The sequence below is a fragment of the Choloepus didactylus genome, chromosome 9 (assembly GCF_015220235.1).
Source record: "Choloepus didactylus isolate mChoDid1 chromosome 9, mChoDid1.pri, whole genome shotgun sequence".
Classification (NCBI taxonomy): domain Eukaryota; kingdom Metazoa; phylum Chordata; class Mammalia; order Pilosa; family Megalonychidae; genus Choloepus; species Choloepus didactylus.
In genome coordinates this window covers 67,828,612-67,842,573 of record NC_051315.1, presented here as the reverse complement: position 1 = coordinate 67,842,573, position 13,962 = coordinate 67,828,612, and the positions used below count along the sequence as shown (strand labels likewise).

Genomic DNA, 13,962 nt, shown 5'->3' with positions numbered 1-13,962 from the left:
ACATTTCCATAATAACAAAAAGGTCTATTGGACAGTCCTGCTCTAGAGAGCAAGAACATTGGGTAAACCCCACACTTACCTAATTCACAAAATTTTCACTATTACATTTCCAAGTATCTTGACTGTTGAGCAGTTTAAAAATTATTTTAACATTACTGATTTTCACAGCATCCACTTCTCACCAACCTATGTAACCAAAACTAAGCTTTTCTTTCTAGTTATGTTTTGCTAAACACAACTTTGACTTTCTCACCTCTCTGCCTTCAGTACTCTAGACCCTCTTGTGGCTTTCTCAATCCTTCCCTCCATATGTCCCTCCCTTACTCCTTCAGCATTATTCTGTTTCTATCTATGCTTTATGCCCCTTTTGAAATTAGTAACATGCAAACTTGCTGTCGGTTTTTGTAGCTCATTTATAACCATTTAACTTTTTCTTGCCCCACTCAGATTATAACACATGGAAAACTGGGATTGCAGTTCGGTGCTTGTACTTCCAAGTTGCTTGGCACAGCGCCTTGCCCATAGTAAGCACTTGTTTTGTTGACATGATGTGATTCCTTTGATCAAATGCTGTTGGACCAATTCATAAAAAAAAAAAGTTGAGTGCTTACTTCAAGCAAGATTCTGTACACATTGTGAATATACAAATATAATTTAACCCTTTGGTTAGGTAAAGGTTAAAAAAAAAATCAGGCTTGGAAGCATCATGCTTTACTACATTTAGACTCAGTCAGTAACCGCAAAGAGAGAACACGGCCTTAAGCCCCTGCGAGAGTTGGTATCCTGTGGGATCGGGGGACCAATCAACAGCGCGGGTGGAATCTGGCCTGCCATTGGTTGGCTTCCACCGGAAGCGCGTGCCTGGTGGGTCTGTGGCTCAAGGTCTTGAGGAGGTGCTGCGGGACTGTTTCCTGTGAACTTGAGGCGTGGGCTCTTCCTGACTGCGTGTTGGGACGCGTGCATCAGGGGGAACAGAGGACGGAGGCGCTGGCTGAACAGTAGGTGTGGGACTGGCTGGGCAGGAGTGAGCCGGACATCCATGGGGTTCTTTTACCCTGGGTCCACCCAGAGAGGAGCATCCAACCATCCCACCCCCGGGAGGTTCAGCCCACCCCCAGCCTCAGCCTGTGGGGCCCAGGTCTCCCAAAGTGCAGCATAAGACTTTTCTAGCGAAGCTCCCCCCCATCCTTATCAGATCTCCACCTGGGACTGATTCTGAGTAGAGCTTTCTGCCCATGATTGGTGGAAGTCAGATCCAACATGGAGATATTTGCATCGAAGAACCCCAGGTTGGGATTTTTGGATAGCTGGCTTCTTTCTTGCTCCACATACGGGGCTCAGCCGCAGGCTATTAGAGGACGATAATACAGTAAACACCTGTGGGGTTTCATAGACGTGAAGTGATTTACCCGGGGTCACAGCTTTATGACTGCATCCTACTTCAATACTCTTTCCACCAGAACAGGCGGGATCCCATTTAGTCTTTTTAAGTCTGCTGTAATTATCTTCCCCTTCCCCTCTTTCATAACGTCACTTCTGTGGATTTTGTACACTTGAATGCTTTGCTGGTCTTTTGGTTGTCCTTACTGCAGTCCCTTTTTTGCAAGGTTAGAAATGGCAGTGGTACACTATTAAAAATTTTTTCACCTAGTTCTCTTTAAGCTCTCTTATCCGTTTGGCAAAAAGATTTGAAGCATCTGCAGTGGCAGACATTGTGTTCAATTCAGGGTTGTCTAGATCACCCTTATAAAGGGATTGTTAAAATTAAGTATATAGTTTACAGATCTAATATGGCTTCATTTCTGTAACGGCTTCACCTCCTCGGTAAAATTGAAGATATTCATAGTTCCCATCTCACAAGGCTGTTTTTGGGATTAAATGACTTAACATATAAAGAGCTTAGAACATATCTGGCACTTAGTAAGTATGTATAAGGGCTTATATGTGCTAATCTTAATCCCATTCATTTAATGTTGGAATTATTGGAATTACTCTATCCTTGGATGAGTGGTCATTCCCACAGTAAATGTTATATCTTTGTCTATTTCACTGAAATATTTCTTCTTAAATGCTGGTGGAGTGCCACATGATTACAGGGCAAAATGAATTACCTTGATATCCTTCCTAGTCTTCTTGCCCTCTTTTTTTTGCCATTACTGAATTTTTTTTTTTTTAATGTTTTTAATGTGCTTTGATGAGGGTTATAGGTTCTTGCGTGGAAGTTTTCTTCTGTGACTAAAGGTGGCACCAATGAAAGTTTTAATTGTGATAAATATCGGTAGTTTGAACAGTGATTAAAAGTGTTAATGGAACTTTTAAGTGACTTTCAAGTGAATTTCAAGTATAGCTTGTGAGCAAAGAGATTTTTTGTTTGTTTTTTGATTTTGTCTTTTTTTATGTCTGGTTTCCTGAATTACTGGTAACATAGTTGATAAAAAAATCAGTCTTTGTCTTGTTTGTAAATCCTTAGAAATTAGGATTCTTTAGCTAGTGCTTAGATGACATTTTCTTTTTATATGATATAAACTTTATGGGTGTAGTGAATGTATTTTGCTAAAAGCCCATAAGCTTACTTCTGTGGCTGAAGTTTTTCCATCTATGGCTTGTGTTCAAAGGCTCACTGAACTCTGTACTTATTTTGAGAATTGATAGAATTCATTTTGTAGAAAATGAATGCAGTATTTTGAATGAAGTTTGGAATTTTAACGTAACCTTCTTTTGGTTAAAGTAAATTCCTGGCTCTGCTTTTCTTCAGACCAAAAACATTGATTAACAGCTTAGTTATTTTGGGATACTGCCTAAAGAAAACTACCTTCCCTTTAGGTGGATTATTGAAACTGTTATAGGTTTCTACATGGATTTAAAGAAATTAGAAAGATAGTAATTTTGCACAACACTGTATTGAAGTAGTAGACTTTCCCTGAGTAATATCTAAATTTAGTTAAACTATATTATATTTGCCAACTTTGGCAGAATAGCACAAACATTTTCTATTTCTGACTAGAGTTATATAGGTAAACATATTTAGGTCTGCACTATCAAAGAATTAGGTTTCTATAGTAGTAATTTTCTTTGTTGAGATACACTTACTGTCTGCTCCCCACATCCATTCTTCAAAGAACTCAAAGACCAGGAAAAGAAAACCCAGGTAGTGCATCTGTTAGCATTTCAAATTACATTTTTTTGATTAAGTTGAAATCATTATAATTTTTGCATCATTTTAGATGAAGTTAGTTACATACCGATGCTGATCAAACTCAATAATGTTATTTCTGATTGCTTTCAGATAATATATTGTCTAGCCTGGAAGACTTGTTTAAAGCTGAGAGTATAAAGTAAATGAGGAATTATGTTTACACAAAGCTTGCTGTGGGCCTCATTCTTTTTTGTGTGATTTTTAATTTTACAGTTCTATTATTGCAAATGTATAAGTTATAATAAATATCATATTTAAGCACCTTTCCAATGTGTTTCTATCATTATCTTTAAGTAAGGAGACGCAAATTTGATCTATATGCTTCACATCATTTTTTTTATCGCATCTGTTTTTTTAATAATTAGAGAAGCTGTAGGTTTACAGGAAAATCATGCATAAAATACAGAGTTCCTATATGCCACTCTATTATTAACATCTTGCGTTAGTTGTGGTATATTTGTTGCAGTTGATGAAAGCACATTTTTATAATTGTACTATTAACTATGGTCTGTGGTTCATTTTAGGGTTCACTGTGTTGTATGGTCCTATGGAATTTTTAAAATTTTTATTCTAGTAACATATGTACAACCCAAATTTTCCCCTTTTAACTACATTCAAATATGTATTTCAGTGCTGTTAATTACATTCACAGTGTGTAACCATCTTCACCACCCATTACCAAAACTTTTTCATCATCCCAAGTAGAAACTCCGTACAATTGAAGCATTAATTCCCCATTCCCTATCCCCATCCTAGCTCCTGGTAAATGTATATTCTATATTCAAACCCTATGAATTTGCTTGTTCTAATTATTTCATGTAAATGAGATCATATAATATTTGTTCTGTTGTGTCTTACTTATTTACTCAACATGATGTCTTCAAAGTTCATCCTGTTGCCAAATGCATCAGAACTTCGTTCCTTTTTACTGCTGAATAATATTCCACTGTGTGTATATGCTACATTTTGTTTATCCATTCGTTGGTTGATGAATACTTGGATTGCTTCTTTCTTTTGCATCATTTTTTGCATGCATATAAATTAATATAAATGTTTGTAGACTGAAGTGAGACCAGGTTTATGCCAATAGCAGTTTCTAAAATAAGCCTGATAAAGAAAATGATCCAGTCTTTATAAAATTGTAAACTATAATTTGTCCGAGTTTTTGAGCACTCGGACTTTAAAGCATGCTTTAAATTAGAGAGTGTTGTTCAATATCATTAGCTTTACTTTAGCCAAAGTGATGGAATTACTGTTCTTTTCAGCTTTGCAAATCTGATATTTTCTTTGGTCTGTGGTTTAATGTTTCATTGCAGAACAAAATGGGAGATGCTGAAACAGGCAAGAAGATCTTTATTCAAAAATGTGCTCAATGCCACACAGTGGAAAAAGATGGAAAACATAAGACTGGTCCAAATCTCTGAGGCCTCTTTGGCCGAGAAACAGGACAAGCACCAGGATTTTCTTATTCTGGTGCAAACAGAAACAAAGGTAAAAACCAGGCAGTTGGGAGAGGATCAGATACTTTATTGAGAAGGAGAAAGCACATGATTTGCCATTATAATAATTTCTTAATTTGCAGCATTAAAAATGATATATTGATTTGTTTCATAAGACTTCCATTTGGATAACTGGTCATCTTTTTGATCAGAGGAATTAACAGTCATTTGTGGGATAGGTTTTTTTACTATACAGGGTATTTCATTTTATGCAGTAGATTTTTCTTGGAAAAGTAGGAGTTAAATTTTAAAAAATCAAATCATATTTTAATGGTATAATTTTAATTTTCTATTGTGTTCTTGTGATGGAAGGAGTGTTACATAGTTTGAAGAAGTATATTCAGCAATTTCTTTTTTGGTGGAAGAGGGTAGATGGTAGTTAAAGTGAGAAAGTATTTTAGGATTGAGAGATTAAAAATGGTTGGAAAAAACTATAACAAATATCTTTTTGAAAAATAATTTATTACTCCTGGATATATATATACATAAATATATTCATTGTTGTTAACTGGATTATCATATCAGATTTTCTTAAAATAGGATACAACTATTTTGAAACTTTTCTTAGGTGGCTGGCATTTCTTACAAGCTTGGGTGTCAGTATACTACTGTTTAGAAAAGTTTAGAATGTACATTATTGGCCATGTACATTGGTATATTATGAAGTCCTCTTCATAAATGATATGAATTTAGTATTTTTAAATTTCTCAGTGGGCTATTATAGCACTTTTGTAGACTGTAATGTACCTCATTGGATTGGTATTTGAGCCTTGCAGACCATGTAGTAGGAGAGGGACTTTCATGAGGGGAATTGGTTGACTAGTGCACTATTTTTTTTTTTTTTTGAATGTGCCTATAATAGCTTGCACTTTATTAGGCGGTGGATTCTGCTTTATTTAACCTGTGTTAATGTTTCTATTAAGATAGATAGATATAGTGATGTTTTTGTTACCTGCCTGTGCTGGTTTGAATGTATTGTGTCCCCCAAATGCCATTATCTTTGTGGTCTTGTGGGACAGACGTTTTGGTGCTGGTTAGATTTGCTTGGAATGTGACCCCACCCAGCTGTGGGAGGTGACTTCGGTGGGATACTCCTATGGAGGTGTGACCCCACCCATTCAGGGTGGGCCTTGATCAGTGGAGCCATATAAAACATGCTGACTCAAAGAAACTGGACGGAGTGCAGCTGTGAGTGATGTTTTGAAGAAGAGCAAGCTTGCTAGAGAGGAATGTCCTGGGAGGAAGCCATTTTGAAACCAGAACTTTGGAGCAGACGCCAGCCACGTGCCTTCCCAGCTAACAGAGGTTTTCCGGACGCCATTTGCCATCCTCCAGTGAAGGTACCTGATTACTGATGTGTTACCTTGGACACTTGATGGCCTTAAGACTGTAGCTGTATAGCCAAATAAACCCCCGTTTTATAAAAGCCTATCCATCTCTGGTGTTTTGCATTCTGCAGCATTAGCAAACTAGAACACTGCCATTTTGAGGGAAAGGCACCTGTGGATAGTAAAATAGTTTAGTTAAAACAAAATTAGTGTATGAAGATGTTGCCAACCTTTTTAATGAAAATCAGATAGTTTTAATTTTTCTGAAGCCTTGAGAACAATACAGTCACACTAGGTAGAGAGCTGGTAAAGCCCTGTTCCCTAGATTTCTCTTTGGTTTCAGAAGACCGTGGCAGTTAGGGGTGGGGAAGATATGGGAAGTGTAACTGCTTTAGAGCCAATAGATCTTAGCGTTTGAGGTCAATATATATGTATAAAATACATAGGTGATTGATAAAGTACTTATACTAAAAGTAAATAGAATTAAGTTTAATTTTCATTGATTCAGGAATACCTCAGCATCTTTTAAAACATCAGCATAGTTATTAATACAATATCATTGTATTTGGGCTATGCAAAAATTTTGATTAATAGGCATTTTTAGTTGATAGATGACTGAATAAATCAGTTTTTAACTTGCATTTATACTTTGCATTTATATAGCTTTTTAATTTTTAAAATAATATTTCTCTATAGTGTCATTTTTTGTTTTTGTTTTTTTCTCTATATTGTCATTCTATTATTTTATTCTCCTATTACAAGAGCAGTCAACATCTGAAGTTCTTATTTGTAGTCTAGCTGTATTTCTTCCCTTAGTGACCAATATTTTGAGGATTTTGTTTCTTATTAGCATTGATTTGAAATTATATTAAAAGTCATTACAATATATCATTTATTATATATTGTTGTCAAAGGTTGAAAACTATAAAAGGCTTGGTTTTAACATTATTTAAAAATTAGAAATAAAATTTCCCTAAGTTAGATCCTTTAGGTAATATTTGTGACTTATTTGGGAATATTGTTATTTGGTAGTTCTACTGAGGAAATAAGAATAAGTACCTTACTATCTTAATTGAACTAGTATTTAAAAATAATGTAATTTAAAATTAAAAAAGGTTTTAAAAATACCTTAGCACAGCTTGCCCAAAGACAGACTTGAATACTAGAAAGAAGAAGAATCAGGAAAGCAGTAGTTCTTTGTTCATACAAATTGTGGCATGCTGTCAATCATATTTTTCTTTCTGTTGCAAATAATTACACTATTTTACTTTTGAGAAGAAGGAAAATCCTATGTTTTAAAGATGATTCTTTGTATAGTTTTACAGAATTCATGATTGTAGTTATAGTCTTATATTGATTTTTTTTTAAATAAGTAAATGGATAAAATTTTTCTTTTGAGAATAATGCCTTTATAGTGCATTGAAAAGCTGTTTGCATTTTGGGGCAGTGATAATTGAAGCAGGTATTAAAAACATATTATTTGAATTAACTCATAATTTGTCCAGGATTCTATGCTAAAAAGTGACAGAACTAGGATTCAATCCCAGGTCTTGGCCTCTTAAAAAATCATGTCATTGGGGTATAATATTAACCAAATTAACTTATTATTAGGGATTAGTCTTTATCTTTTGCTCATTGTCATGTCACATCTTCTTCATGGGGGTAATAAGGCAAACCTTATCAGAAATGTGTTAATAATTTTAAAAATGTCTGAACTGCATGTATCTTTTTTTTTAAATTTTATTTTGAAATAAATTCAAAGTTATAGGAACAGTTGCAAAAACAATACAAACCCCATACACAGAACTCCAGCATACCCTGACCCCCCTCCCCGATACCCCAATCCACCAACTTTAACATGCTGTCACACCACTATTTCTTTCCCTCCTTCCCTCCCTATCTATCATCCAACATCTGTTGCTCTGTCTTCTGAACATATGAGAGCTAGCTGCACAATCCTTGAACAAACAGTATAATTCACATATACAATTCCCATGAACAAGAACATTCTTTTATGCAATCCCATTAAATGCAGCTAAGAAGTATAAGAGATTCAACATTGATACAAAGCTTACATTCTATATTTCCTTTTTTTTTTCCTTATGTCTCAAATGTGTCCCTTTGAGCCTCCTGTCCTCCATCCTCAGATCCCATCCAGGGTCATCCTTGGCATTCAATTGTCATCTATTTAGACTGTCTTTTTTTTTTTTTTTCTCAATTGTGGAAACATATATACAGCCTAAATCTTCCCATTCCACCCCCTCCCTAGCATTCCGTTAGTGGGATTAATCACATTTAGAATGTTGTAATGCTATCTCCTTCCCACCGTCCATTACTAGAAATTTCTCTTCACCTCAAACAGCAACCCTACACTCATTTCTTGACTCCCCATTGCCCCTTCCCCCATTTCTCTTAACTCCTACTTTTCATCTCTATGGTCATATTCTCTGATAATTTCTTTGTGTTTACTGTGGGGCTTAAAATTAACCTCTTAAATCCATAACAATCTTGTTTTTCTTTGATACCAACTTAATTTCAATAGGACACATAAACTACATTCCTATACTCCTCCATTCCCCCACCTTTATATGGTTCTTGTCTAAAATTACATATTTTACATTGAGTTCAAAACCACTGATTTGTCGTAAGAGTTTGTGTATTTTATACCCTGTAGGAAGTAAATAGTGGAGTTACAATTCAAAAATTATTGACTTCTGTTTGTATTCCATTGTGGTCAGACAATGTGCTTTGAATATATTCAAAAAATTTTTTTTTAATTTATTGAGGCTTGTTTTATGCCCCAGCATATGGTCCATTGTAGAGAAAGATCTGTGATCACTAGAGAAAAATGAGTGTCCTGGTGATTTGGGATGTAAGGTTCTATATATGTCTGTTAAAATTCTCTGTATCTCTTTCTCCTTTCTTTGTTTCTCTGTTGGTAGGGCTCCCTTTAGTATCTGAAGTAGGGCAGGTCTTTTATTGGCAAATTTTCTCAGCATTTGTTTGTCTGTGAAAAATTTAAGCTCTCCCTCAAATTTGAAGGAGAGTTTTGCTGGATTAAGTATTCTTGGTTGGAAATTTTTGTCTTAGAATTTTAAATATGTCATGCCACTGCCTTCTCACCTCCATGGTGGCCGCTGAGTAGTCACTACTTAGTCTTATGTTGTTTCCTTTGTATGTGGTGAATTGCTTTTTTCTTGCTGCTTTCAGAACTTGCTCCTTCTCTTCAGTATTTGACAGTCTGATCAGAATATGTCTTGGAGTGGGTTTATTTGGATTTATTCTATTTGGAGTTTGCTGGGCATTTATGCTTTGTGTATTTATATTGTGTATAAGATTGGGGAAATTTTCCCCAACAATTTCTTTGAATACTCTTTCTAGACCTTTACCCTTCTCTTCCCCTTTTGGGACACCAATAAGTCTTAAATTTGGACATTTTATTTTATCTATCATATCCCTGAGATCCGTTTTGATTTTTTTGATTTTTTCCCCCATTCTTTCTTTTGTTCTTTCATTTTCTGTTCTGTGGATTTCTAGTACACTGAGTTGTTGTTCAACTTCCTCTAATCTTGTATTATGAGTATCTAGAGTCTTTTTAATTTGGCCTACAGTTTCTTTTATTTCCATAAGATGTTGTAGTTTTTTATTTACTCTTGCAATTTCTTCTTTATGCTTTTCTGGGGTCTTCTTTATGTCCTTTATGTCCTGTGCCATGGTCTTCATCATGTCCTTTATATCCTTTGCCATGTTTTCATTCCTCGATTGTAGTTCTTTGATTAATTGTGCCAAGTACTGTGTCTCTTCTGATATTTTGATTTGGGTGTTTGGGATTGGGTTCTCCATATCGTCTGGTTTCATCATATGCGTTAAGATTTTCTGTTGTTTTTGGCCTCTTGGCATTTGCTTTGCTTGATAGGGTTCTTTCAAGTTGTAAAAAAAAAAATACCAATCTAATTTTTCAGAAATACAAGTTGGTGGCGTACACTTTCTCTAACTAACCAGCAGATGGCGTCTGTGAGTCACCTATACCCCTCAAGTCAGTTCTTCTCAACTTTGTGTTTGTGGTGTGTGGGGAAATGATTCTTGTGGGGTTCAGTTTGTGAACTCAGGTTGGGTGTGTTGTTGGTGCTGTCCGCCCTGAATGTGGGGTGTGTGTCTGGGTGGTTAGGGAGGTGGGGCAGCTTTAATATCAAACCTCCCAGGTGTTCCTGGAGATTCAAGGCTGTTGCAAGAGTCTAAGCCTTCATTTCAGTTTTGCCCCAGATTTTCTGTGTCGCTGACCCACAAACCACCGGCATTGATGTAGCATCCCTGGGTTTTCCGAGCGGGCCCCCCTTCTCAGCTGTGATCTTCCAGGACCTCTGCTGAGGGAAGGCTGTGCTACGTCACAAGTGTGCGCTGTCCCTCAAGGGAAGCCCCGGGCCACCGGGCCGTGCAGGGGCGCTTTCAGCCTGATGCAAAGTTGGCTGAAGGGGGTGTCTCAACCCTCTCCCTTTCGCACAGTTCCTCCTTCCCAGCTCCAGGACAACTGGCATGGCTCTGGGCTGTGGGCACGGCCCTGGGCAGGAGTGTCTCCAGCCTGCCGGGGAGCCAGCTGCAAGCAGCAGGGTTTCTTTCTCCTTTTGGCTCTCCCCTCCGCTCCCCTGGCCCTGAGGGAATCTGCAGCAGGCTATCCCCCATGCCAGACACCGAGAGGTTGGCACAGCCTGCTCCTGCCGTGCTTCACTGCGCGGTTCCCACCATTGCAACTGCAGCTGCTCCTGGGTTTTTCTCTCTCTCTCTCTTTTTTTTTTTTAAAGAACCAGTCCATCTCCAAATGCCAACCCCTGGCTTCCCCCCACCGCAGCGCAGCTGCAGGTCTTTCAGCCAGCTTACTCATTCGTTTCAGAATGCAGACTCCCGGTTTCACCAAGTGCATGGCCCCTGTGGTTCTAGCAGACCTTGTCCAGCTGGTGCATTGCTGAAACCGGTGTTCTGGGTCACCTTCTGGTTTTTATGTAGTATTTTTCATGGAGGTGTTTTTTTGCCCTGTCTCACCTAGCCGCCATCTTAGGTTCTCCCCTGAACTTCATGTATCTTAAATGAAAATTCAAATGGTTCAGAAGGGTACTTCCCAGTATAAGTGATGAGGGAAATTATGTATGCTCACTTCTTCCTACCTTCCCCTATTCCTCTACACCTGCCAACTAATTCTGTTAGGTAATATTATTCTTTGTAATTTTAGTGGCCATGTTCATATTTTCAATAATATCCATATGCCTCTGTTACTTGATTTATCTACTTTAAGCACTATATGTTTATTTTCTACTGTGAAGTATAAGGAAATCAAGCTATTGGTACAACCTCCCGCTTTTTTATGCTGTCTCCTAACTCTTGCTACTTAGGTTGTTTTTTCTACTCTGACATGATATATCATGTAACCATAATTATCACAGTTGTTTTAACACATTCTACATTTAAATAGTATCAATGTTTATTTCAAGCTTTTATCACAGTGACTTTATCTTTCAGTTGGTAGAAGGTTATCTATTAGTAGTTATATTAAGAAAGGATCATTGGAACTATATTGTCCCAGTTTTTGGATGTTTGAAAACTTCTGTGGGTTCCTGTTACACTTTAACTTCTCAGGATTTTTTTATGGTTCATGTTGAATGATACTTTGGACAAATCTGAGGTCAACTGGATTGTTTTCCATTGTAAGTTACTTTTTTTTTTTTTTTTTCAGTTTTTTGCTTGGTTTCATTTTTCTTTTAATCTTTTACCCTTAAGTGTCAATAAAATTCTTACAATTGAAATTTAGTAACTTTTCTCAGTTATGTCTTGATTGATCTGATTCAGGATTTCTTGGGACGTGGTGTGCTCTTCCAATTGGTGGATTCAGGGTTTTATTGTTGAAAATTTTCTCTAAGTATATGTTTTAATAATTTTATTTCTTTTCTAAAAAATCTTGCACGGGCCACCAATTATGCATATTTTGGATGTCTTTTGCCTAATATCGTCTGTGTCTGTAATTTTCCCTTTGATCCTTTTAAAAAAAGTCTCTTTTTCCTCTCTATTTCTTTTTTGTCAATGTTTTCAAGTTTGATTGTGCTATCATATATTCTTTCGGCTGTCCTTGATGTCTTTATGATTTGACAGTTTCTCCTTGAGCCTTTGAGCTCTGCTTCAAGCCCTGATTCATAGAAACCTTTTTTGAATCCATGGGAAAGTGGTCATGATTTTCATCTGCTTAATGTGCATAATTCTGATATGTATTTTTCATTTATCTTTTGCTTTTTTGTTATATTTCTTTCCATTATGTGTATGCATATTGTGTGTGTGTATTGTTTGTGTGTGTGTGTGTTTTCAGTACTCTTGCACTGACTCATCTTTTGGTGAGGACAGTTCTTCCTGGACAGTTATATACAGGACAGTAAGGTTGAGGAGCTGAGTGTTCAGTTAGTTATGAGGTCTTCTTTACCCACAGTTATGTTAGAAATTTGTATATGTGTCTGAGTGTATATGGGTGTTTTTTTTTTGAGGGGGGTTTGGCTCTTTATTTCAGCTGACAGAGACTGGCAGGTCTAGGGTTAGCCAACATTTTCAGTTTCTTTTCTGCCTATGACAAGGTAGCATCCTTCTTTCAAAAATGGCATGTCTGTGTTTTCTTTCTTTATTCCTGGCTTCCTTGGCCCTCCATGGTGTCAAAATGAATTTAGGGAGGCTTTCATAGCCAGTTCACATACTCTTCTCCTTTTAAACCAAAAAAAAAAAAAAAAAAGAAAGTAAAAAGAGAAAAAGGGTTATGATTTTGCTCTTCTGGGTGTGTTGCCTACTTTGGAGAACCTTTCTTTTCTTCGAGATTGTAAGTGATAGATATCCTGTCACACTGGTCCTGGTCCGAGTTTCCTGTTGGTCTGCTTGGCATCCTCTAATTATACCAAGTTTGAGGTTATAGTTGCTAAAGGTTCAACAAAAATGGCATCAGCATTTCTGTTTCTCTTCACCTCTTGTTGCTTTTATCTGTCTTTAGAAAGGAACAAAAGGTAGAGGCAATCTTTATGTGCCATCTTAAAACTGTATTCCTGAAATCACAGGTTTTGATACAAAAAATCAGTAGAGGCAGTTTGTCATAAGTAGCAGAAAAAACAGGGAAATATGAGTTAGTAGTCACAGATGCTTATCTCTAAAAAGGTCTTGTCTTCTTGGAGTGAATTACTTACTTTTCTTTGGCATCATCTACTCATCCTGCAAAATGAGGGGTTGGATTAAATGATCTGTAAGGACATATGGAGAAGGAACTCTCGATAATTCTAGGATGGAGTACTCCTTAGGCAGAACATATCTGAGATGGTAGTTCAGTGGAGTACCTAAAATAACCCTAAACAGCATGTGATTACTAGATTTCTACAGGAACGGCAAGGACTGGAACAGACTAATTTTGGAATTTTCTTGCGGGTCAGAAACTATAAATATTTTTGGTTATATTAGCCCTCCTATTGAGTCCAAGAGGAATATTTTTTTCATATATAAGGGTTGCATCAAAAGGTAAACCCTATACATTTAACTAGATAAAGGTCAAACTTATTTTCACCTTTATAGGTGTTGTCTGGGGAGAAGAGACTCTGTTGGAATATTTGGAGAACCCAAAGAAATATATCCCTGGAACTAAAATGATTTTTGCTGGTATTAAAAAGAAGAGTGAAAGAGAAGATCTAATTCAGTATTTGAAAAAGGCAACATCTTCATGAAATACTATTGTAACTTCAAAAATATTAGTGATAAACCAAAATTTTCTAATTTCAAATAATGCACAAATTTAAAGAAGTCATATTTGATCTTTCTTGACCAGCCTGTAGTAAGTTTAACATTTTAAAATAAAGGTTGATATTTTTCCTTGTGTGTATCCTTCTGAGCAAATACCCTTCAGAGTCTGAAATTGCTTTTGTCTGCTTGCTAA

At 36.6% G+C, this 13,962-nt stretch overlaps 1 pseudogene; it reads left to right on the top strand.

The window, feature by feature from the left end:
• The first annotated feature begins 4,518 nt into the window (after positions 1-4,518).
• LOC119544016 lies at positions 4,519-13,753 on the top strand (annotated as a pseudogene).
• Positions 13,754-13,962: the final 209 nt, after the last annotated feature.